General features: G+C 35.2%; 1 non-coding gene across 1 annotated transcript; it reads right to left on the reverse strand.

The window, feature by feature from the left end:
- Positions 1 to 7,027: 7,027 nt before the first annotated feature.
- On the reverse strand, positions 7,028 to 7,099 carry trnaq-uug. The gene has a single exon. It is a non-coding gene; the product is annotated as a tRNA-Gln (tRNA).
- Positions 7,100 to 9,577: the final 2,478 nt, after the last annotated feature.

Consider the following 9,577-nt stretch of genomic DNA (forward strand, 5'->3'; position numbering starts at 1 on the left):
CTGGGCCATATGGCAACTGCAGCGGCAGTTACGTCGCTGGGGCTGTTTCATATGTGTTTGGTTCTGTTCAGTTGACCCTTTTAGTGGGCCCAGACCTGCCTTTATTTTCATTAAGTTTTCAAATAATTTAATTTGTAACTTTGTTTGTATTTAATAGTTTTATTTATACTCATCAGTGACAGTAGTTGTTACTTAGTGAGGAACAAGAATACATCAGCAAAAATCAGAAAAAGGGAGGTTGAGGAATTAGACTTTCTACAAAGGTCATAGTTTCTCTCCAACGTTCATGTGCAGCAGTGGTTGGAGAGGTGGAACAAATAGTTTTTCTAATCTTTCATAGTTTGGCAAGCTTGTATTGAACAACAAATTAGTGGTCAAGTCTAACAGAAAACTGAGTTTTTTGCTTTATGAGAGAGCACTGGGAATGTAAGCAAGAAATGAGGGAAAGCTGCATGAGAAGAAGAGAGGGAGGGATTGTTTTGAAGAATAACTTGCTTTACTGATAAAAAGAAAGACATTGCAGTGGGGGAAGATCCTGAAATCTGACAGAACAAGAAAATTTACATCAAGGAACATATGACAAAGATAAAGACAATTACAATCTTATACTGGGTTCTTGAAAATGTGATAGAATATAGCCATTACAGGGTGGTCTCCATTCAGACAATGTAGGCCCCAAATGCCTTTGTGAAAAATGAAGATAAGCCTTTGTGCAGAGGTCTGAGAGCCAGTCAGAAAACACTGGTTGCAGTGTTTAAGCGTCGACACCAAACAGGGAAAGAGGGAATGACCAGACTTGAAGAAATGAGGCAGAAACATTTTCATCACCCTCCAGCAGGAGTTGTTGACTGACACGAAACGGAACAGAATCGCTGGTGTGAAGCCAGTGAACTCACTGTGTACTGCAGTCAGACTGCACGGTTTGTACTGATTTGATTTCAACTACAGTTCATTTATTTTAAGTTCTGAAAAAAAAGTCTTACTCTGCTCTGTAAGAGAACAATCTTTCTCTAATTCATGAGTAAATTACATTTACATTTAGCAGATTTTTTCCAAGTTGTATACATTCATACATACAATTCAAATACAACTCGTTTATTTGTATAGTGCTTTTCACAATACATATTTCAATACAGTTTTACAGAAAATGCCTGTTTCTTTGTTACAAATAAAAAGAGTAATGTCCATATTCCACAGTATTTGTACATTTCCCAGATAATAAAAATCAGATAAGCAGAATATGTCTGTATTTAAGCAGAAATTAATAATACCACTAAAGCAATGATTACAAGCCTCTTACATAATGCATAATTAAATATCCTACTGTCTTTTGCCACTGATATTTTTTTAAGTTGTTATACGAAGCTCTTAGACAACAAAAAGTACTGATTTAGATGTATAGAAAATTACTGTACTGAACATTCTATTAAAACAATAATAGACCCCACTGAAGTCCACTATATACAGAAAAACCCTGGAATGTTTTCCTCAAAAAAAAAAAAAAAAAACGTAATTTATTTTCATCTGAAGAAAGAAATACATGAACATCTTGGATGACATGGAGGTGAGGAAATTATGAGGAAATTTTAATTCAGAAGTCAACTAATCATTTAAACCAGTGCTACACAATGAGAATGAGAAGAATCTGAATTGTTACCACAGGGAAATTTTATATCACAGGGAAAGTTCTTATAAATGTGCATCACCATTGTGTGCTTGAGTTGGTTCTACTGTAGTTGTAATAGAGTCCTCTGCAATACCGTTTTTGAGGTAAATGCAAGCCCTCCATCTGACTCCACAACTTATGACAGTTCCCTCCTTTTCAAAAAATGTGGACGAAAATGTTAATGCCATATAACACATATGCACATACATACAGGTGCTGGTCATATAATTAGAATATCATCAAAAAGTTGATTTCACTAATTCCATTCAAAAAGTGAGACTTGTATATTATATTCATTCATTACACACAGACTGATAGATTTCAAATGTTTATTTCTTTTAATTTTATGATTATAACTGACAACTAAGGAAAATCCCAAATTCAGTATCTCAGAAAATAAGAATATTACTTAAGACCAATAAAAAGAAAGGATTTTTAGAGATCTTGGCCAACTGAAAAGTATGAACATAAAAAGTATGAGCATGTACAGCACTCAATACTTAGTCGGGGCTCCTTTAGCCTGAATTACTGCAGCAATGCGGCGTGGCATGGAGTCGATCAGTCTGTGGCACTGCTCAGGTGTTATAAGAGCCCAGGTTGCTCTTATAGTGGCCTTCAGCTCTTCTGCATTCTTGGGTCTGGCATATCGCATCTTCCTCTTCCCAATACCCCATATGGATTTTAAGGTCAGGCCAATTAAGCCAATAGAATAGGGATACCATGGTCCTTAAACCAGGTACTGGTAGCTTTGGCACTGTGTGCAGGTGCCAAGTCTTGTTGGAAAATTAAATCTGCATCTCCATAAAGTTGGTCAGCAGCAGGAAGCATGAAGTGCTCTAAAACTTCCTGGTATATGGTTGCATTGACCTTGGACCTCAGAAAACACAGTGGACTAACACCAGCAGATGTGGAAACTTTACACTGGACCTCAAGCAACGTGGATTGTGTGCCTCTCCTCATTTGAAACCCATGTCTTGCATTCGTCTGTGCATAGTGGTTCTTGAAGCACTGACTCCAGCTGCAGTCCACTCTTTGTGAATCTCCCCCACATTTTTGAATGGGTTTTGTTTCATAATCCTCTCCAGGGTGCAGTTATCCCTATTGTACACTTTTTTCTACCACATCTTTTCCTTCCCTTCGCCTCTCTATTAATGTGCTTGGACACAGAGCTCTGTGAACAGCCAGCCACTTTTGCAATGACCTTTTGTGTCTTGCCCTCCTTGTGCAAGGTGTCAATGGTCAAGTCAGCAGTCTTCCCCATGATTGTGTAACCTACAGAACTTAGACTGAGAGACCATTTAAAGGCCTTTGCAGGTGTTTTGAGTTAATTAGCTGATTAGAGTGTGGCACCAGGTGTCTTCAATATTGAACCTTTTCACAATATTCTAATTTTCTGAGTTACTGAATTTGGGATTTTCCTTAGTTGTCAGTTATAATCATCAATGTGTGTAATGAATGAATATAATATACAAGTTTCACTTTTTGAATGGAATTAGAGAAATAAATCAACTTTTTGATGATATTCTAATTATATGACCAGCACCAGTACATACTGTACATGTACACACACATACTGTATATACACACACACACAAGGTCAAAAGTTTACATGCTGTACACCTTGAAGATTCTGCTAAATGTTACTTATTTTACCAAAATAAGAGGGATCATACAAAATGCATGTTCTTTTATATTTAGTGCTGACTGGAATCAGATATTTCACATAAAAAATATAGTCCACAAGAGAAAATAATAGTTGAATTTATAAAATTGACCCCGTTCAAAAATTTACATCCCCTTGATTGTTAATAATGTGTTGTTAGCTGAATGATCCACAGCTGTGTTATTTGCTTTAGTCCCTTGTTTGTCCTGAACAGTTAAACTGGCTGATATTCTTCAGAAAAATACTTCTGGTCCCACAAATTCTGTGTTTTGTCAGCATTTGAACTCTTTCCAACAATGACTTCATGATTTTGAGAGCCATCTTTTCAGACTGAGGACAATGGAGGGACTCATACAGTATGCAAATATAACAGAAGGTTCAAACACTCACTGATGCTCCAGAAGGAAACAATGCATTAGGAGGGGATGAAAACTTTTTGAATTTGAAGATCAGGGTAAGTGGAACTTATTTTGTCTTCTGGGAAATATGCAAGTATCTTTTGGAGCTTCTGAAGGACAGTACTAAATGAAAAAATATATTTAGGCAAAATGAGATAAATACACATCTTCATTCTGTTCAAAAGTTTTCACCCCTTACTGCATTGTGTTTCCTTCTGGAACAACAGTGAGCATTTTCACTTCCAGTTAATTATATAATTATTAGATATATGATTGTAAACAAAATTAATAGTGACTGATGTGGTTTGGAATTGGTAAAAGTGCTAAAAAATATGATCAGAATATTGACCTAATAAGTATGCATGCACTTTATATGCTTTTCCACATTATAAATATTATACATGGTAAGCATTTTTGATTTTCCTGTAATTTTCCATTACACACTTACTTTAATCACTGACTTGAGATGAAAAATAGTTTGTTCCCAAATGACACAGACTATAGCATTGCTAGATGACTATGACTGTCATAACAGGTATATTGTTCAGGGTGCTGAGTGTGAAGTTATCTGTAGGAGTATTTCTCCAGAAAGCTGCAAGCCACAATCGGTCCTATAACAAACAGTTTGTTTTGAACAGCACTAGTAACATTATCAGGCACTCAATATTATCAATACTCAATTATAGATCGTGGCATTCAAATAGCTTGAATAACTAAACCTGCACTTAAAAAAAAAAGGATTCACCTTGCTATTTGACAGTCCCGGCTCTCAAGTGGAACCTGGTATTGAAACAGATAGTTATATAGTGTTGTTGGACATTTTCTCAATTAATTTACTCAATTAACATGGAGCATACACTTAACAGAAATATAAGCATCTTTTGGCAAGGATTTTAAAAATAAAAAACCATACCAAACAATATAATGTAATATATGTCTCCCTCCCTTCAGTGCCCTTCTCTGTGTTTATCATTCAGGATGCACCTTACAGCATTTTGCCTGCTTAATAAGGGGACTGGGCTGGTCAAAAGTTTGGACACATAACTATTTGTAATTTTTTTTTGTATTTTTTTTTTATTTAAGTTATTTGTTTTTTTTTTTTAAATAATTCTAGAAATTTACAAGGTAATATTGTGAAGTATTAAAATAATGGTTTTCTATTTTAATATACTTAAAAATATTATTTATTGCTTTGACTAAAGCTCAGTGTTGGAAACAGTTGTGCTGCTTAATTTTTGGGGAACCTGTATTACTTTTTTCAGTATTTATTGATGAATGAAAAGTTATTTATTCAGCTTTGCCGTCACAGAAATTCATTATATTTTAATTACAACTTTAAAAGTTATTATCAGTTAAAATATTTATTTTCTTTCCGAATATATTGTAAAATGTAATTTATTCCTGTTATCAAAGCTGAATTTTCAGCATCATTACTCCAGTCCTCAGTGTCACATGATCCTTCAGAAATCATTCCATAAGCTGATTGATTTGCTGCTCAAGAAACATTTCTGATTATCTATATTGAAAAACAGTTATGCTCTTTAATATATTCCGAAACCATGATCTGCAACGATTCAAATGTTTGATGTGTGTGTGTGTGTTATTTAATAGAAATTACACTTTTTTATTATTATTATTCAGCATATAGGTTAGGCATTAAACTGAAAAAGTAAAAACATTTATAATGTTGCAAAAAAAAAAAAAAAAAAACTTTCTATTCATCAAAGAATCATAAAAATGTTTCCAGGAAATATTAAGCAGCAAAAACTTTTTTTTTTTTTTTTTACAACTGATAATAATAAGAACCGTTATCTATAACTGTGGCTCAGTGGTAGAGCATTGCGTTAGTAGCGCAAAAGGTTGTGGGTTCGATTCCCAGGGAACACATGTTACAGTAGGTAAAAAATGTTAGTCTGAATGCACTGTAAGTCGCTTTGGATAAAAGCGTCTGCTAAATGCATAAATGTAAATGTAATAACTGAGTACCAATAAAAATCCAGCACTAAATCAACATGTTAGAATGATTTCTAAAGGATCATGCACTGGGGACTGCAGTAATGATGCTAGCGTCTGCTAAATGTTTAAATTTTATTAATATAGAAAATAGTTATTTCACATTGTAATAATATTTCACAATATTACTTTTTAAAATTGATTTTTGATAAAATAAATGCATGTAGCCTTAAGGGTTAGCACTTATACATTAACATTGCTAGCTCATCAATAATTATCACGCAGTAATCTTAAACAATTAAATTAATAAAAGCAGTTAAAATTACTAAAGTTTAAATTAAGTAATTGTTCAAATTAGTTAATTACGTATGATTAGGCCTTATTGTTCGCCAACATTCCAGTCCGACACAGATCTAAGGAGCAATAAAAACACAAAACCTTTAAGTTATTGAGTACACAACATAATGAGAAATTCATTTATTAGTAGAACAGTTTGATTACATCTAATCAAGATGTAAGAGTGGAGCAGAAAGTATCAGTAGCACTGTTAACATCAAGAGATGCTAACTGTTTAGGGGGAGGAAGTGAAGATGAAACCATAGCAGATAGCCTGGAGGGTGAGAGTGAGTGTAGGTTACGTCGAAAGATGATGTGGAGGGGTATATGTTGTGTGAGGAACCATGTTGAAGTTAAGAGTGAGGAGGAAGGGATCCGAGGTGTGCAGTGGAGTAACCAGTACAAGATCAGTGAAGCAGTGTCATGTGTAAATAAGGTCCAGTTGGTTGCCTGATTTGTGAGTAGGGCTGGATATCATTTGAATTTTATTGATTCCAATTCCAATTCTCCTTATCGATTCTGATTCTTTTCGATTCCAATGTGATTAAATCATGATATCAAACATTTATCCTGTGTCTCTTTTTTGCAAACCATTTATTGGAGTTGAATACCATGAACAAAAATCAACAGGCTACATAAAAACTGGACTCTTTAACAGCTTTTTGTGTGCAAAATAGAACGGCAATTTTTCCTATTAGCTATCACAGATATTATACTTAGCTTTTTTGGCTTCTGATTGCAAATGTAGCCAAACTTTGGAGCGCTTAGATTACCGAGCAAGGTCCAGTCCTCACAGATGAAGAAAAAGTAAAGCATAATAAATCGATAGGCAGAATCTAAATTTTAATTTGACAACAAGGATCCGATTCCTGACCTTAATTATCCTATTCTGTAATTGAAATCGATTTTCGATTCCCAACCCTATTTGTGAGTAGCTGTAGTTAACACTTTTTTGTGGTCAAAAGAGGCAAGCAGAGTGTGGAAGATTCGGAATCCCCAGAGAAAGCACGCAGATTCCACTGAGATTTGAACTCGGATCGCTGGATTCAAAGTCCAGAGTGCAAACCATTACACCATGGAACCAACATTGCTTCATCGGTGGCCATCTGGAAGGCAGATAGTGCTGTTGCTGTGGGGAAGCAGCTAGACAGAGGGGTTGGAACCTGCTGAATTTTGGTCACTGGCTTCCTCGAACAAAAGGAAACAACTAGGGACACCTGCTGAAACCCGGGATCGAACCAGGTGACCTTTAGATCTTCAATCTAACACTCTCCCAACTCTGCCAAAGCTAGGGAAGACTTGTCTATATAAGAAGGGGAAGAAGGGGGAGAAAGGGGAAGAGAAAAGTGAGAAATTCAGGAATTCGGGTCACAGGTTTGAATCCACACTGTCACATAAAGTTATGCGTGCATTTGTTTTATCGATTGTTTCGTTTCTAAGTTTGATTTTGAAAGTAATGTAGTATATGATTTTTAATGATTGTTTCGTTTCTAAGTTTGATTTTTTTAATTTATTTTTTTAATCCATATTACTAAAATAGTAATTTGTCCGTGAGGTAATCATTTCCTATGGCAATATGGGCAAAATAACACCCTTATTACTGCATTCACACTATATTGTAATATACTATTTCATTCAGCGTGCAAAGCTACATGACACTGAATACAACTCTACACCTTGAATTTCATTACATGCAATAAAACAAATAAATACAACACACCAGTCTTCTTAGAGAAATAAATTTATTTACTATATACATATTAAGAAAAATGTACTTTTTAAAAATAAGTATTTTATGTACATAGTCTATATAAAATATAAGTACAAAAAAAGATATAAAAATATATATAAAAATATACACATTTTGGTATTTTAATACTGCTTCCTCTTCACATAAAACTTTCTATAATAATAATATAATAGTTTACTGTTATTTAATATTTATTATATATTTCCCAATGCATTATAGCGTATGTATACATGTACATACTCACATATACACATTTTTGTATTTCACTTAATATTGCTTCCTCTACACATAAACCTTTCTACAAACCCGATTCCAAAAAAGTTGGGACACTGTACAAATTGTGAATAAAAACTGAATGCAACAATGTGGAAGTTTCAAATGTCAATATTTTATTCAGAATACAACATACATGACATATAAAATGTTTAAACTTAGAAAATGTATCATTTTAAGGGAAAAATGAGTTGATTTTAAATTTCATGGCATCAACACATCTCAAAAAAGTTGTGACAAGGCCATGTTTACCACTGTGTGGCATCCCCTCTTCTTTTTATAACAGTCCGCAAACGTCTGGGGACTGAGGAGACAAGTTGCTCAAGTTTAGGAATAGGAATGTTGTCCCATTCTTGTCTAATACAGGCTTCTAGTTGCTCAACTGTCTTAGGTCTTTGTCACATCTTTGTCTTTATGGTGCGCCAAATGTTTTCTATGGGTGAAAGATCTGGACTGCAGGCTGGCCATTTCAGTACCCAGATCCTTCTTCTACGCAGCCATGATGTTGTAATTGATGCACTATGTGGTCAGACATTGTCATGTTGAAAAATGCAAGGTCTTCCCTGAAAGAGACGACGTCTGGATGGGAGCATATGTTGTTCTAGAACTTGGATATACCTTTCAGCACTGATGCTGCCTTTCCAGATGTGTAAGCTGCCCATGCCACACACACTCATGCAGCCCCATACCATCAGAGATGCAGGCTTCTGAACTGAGCGCTGATAACAACTTGGGTTGTCCTTGTCCTCTTTAGTCCGGATGACATGGCGTCCCAGTTTTCCAAAAAGAACTTCAAATTTTGAAGTGTCTGACCACAGAACAGTTTTCCACTTTGCCACAGTCCATTTTCAATGAGCCTTGGCCCAGAGAAAACACCTGCGCTTCTGGATCATGTTTAGATATGGCTTCTTTTTTGACCTATAGAGTTTAAGCCGGCAATGGCGAATGGCACGGTGGATTGTATTCACTGAAAATGTTTTCTGGAAGTATTCCTGAGTGCATGTTGTGATTTCCATTACAGTAGCATTCCTGTACGTGATGCAGTGCCGTCTAAGGGCCCGAAGATCTGGGCATCCAGTATGATTTTCCGGCCTTGACCCTTATGCACAGAGATTGTTCCAGATTCTCTGAATCTTTGGATGATATTATGTACTGTAGATGATGATAACTTCAAACTCTTTGCAATTTTTCTTTGAGAAACTCCTTTCTGATATTGCTCCACTATTTTTCGCCAAAGCATTGGGGGAATTGGTGATCCTCTGCCCATCTTGACTCAGCTCTCATGAAATCCAAAATGAGCCCATATTTGGTTTGACATTTCAAAATGCCTCACTTTCAACATCTGATGTTATCTATATTCTGCTGTGAATAAAATATTAGTTTATGAGATTTGTAAATTATTCCATTCATTTTTTACTCACAATTTGTACAGTGTCCCAACTTTTTTGGAATCGGGTTTCTATAATAATAATAATCCAAGATAAAAAAAAGTGCACAGTATAATTTTCACGGTCTGCTAATGTGAGGAGCACGGAGTG

This window comes from Cyprinus carpio, chromosome B11 (assembly GCF_018340385.1).
Source record: "Cyprinus carpio isolate SPL01 chromosome B11, ASM1834038v1, whole genome shotgun sequence".
NCBI classification, from domain to species: domain Eukaryota; kingdom Metazoa; phylum Chordata; class Actinopteri; order Cypriniformes; family Cyprinidae; genus Cyprinus; species Cyprinus carpio.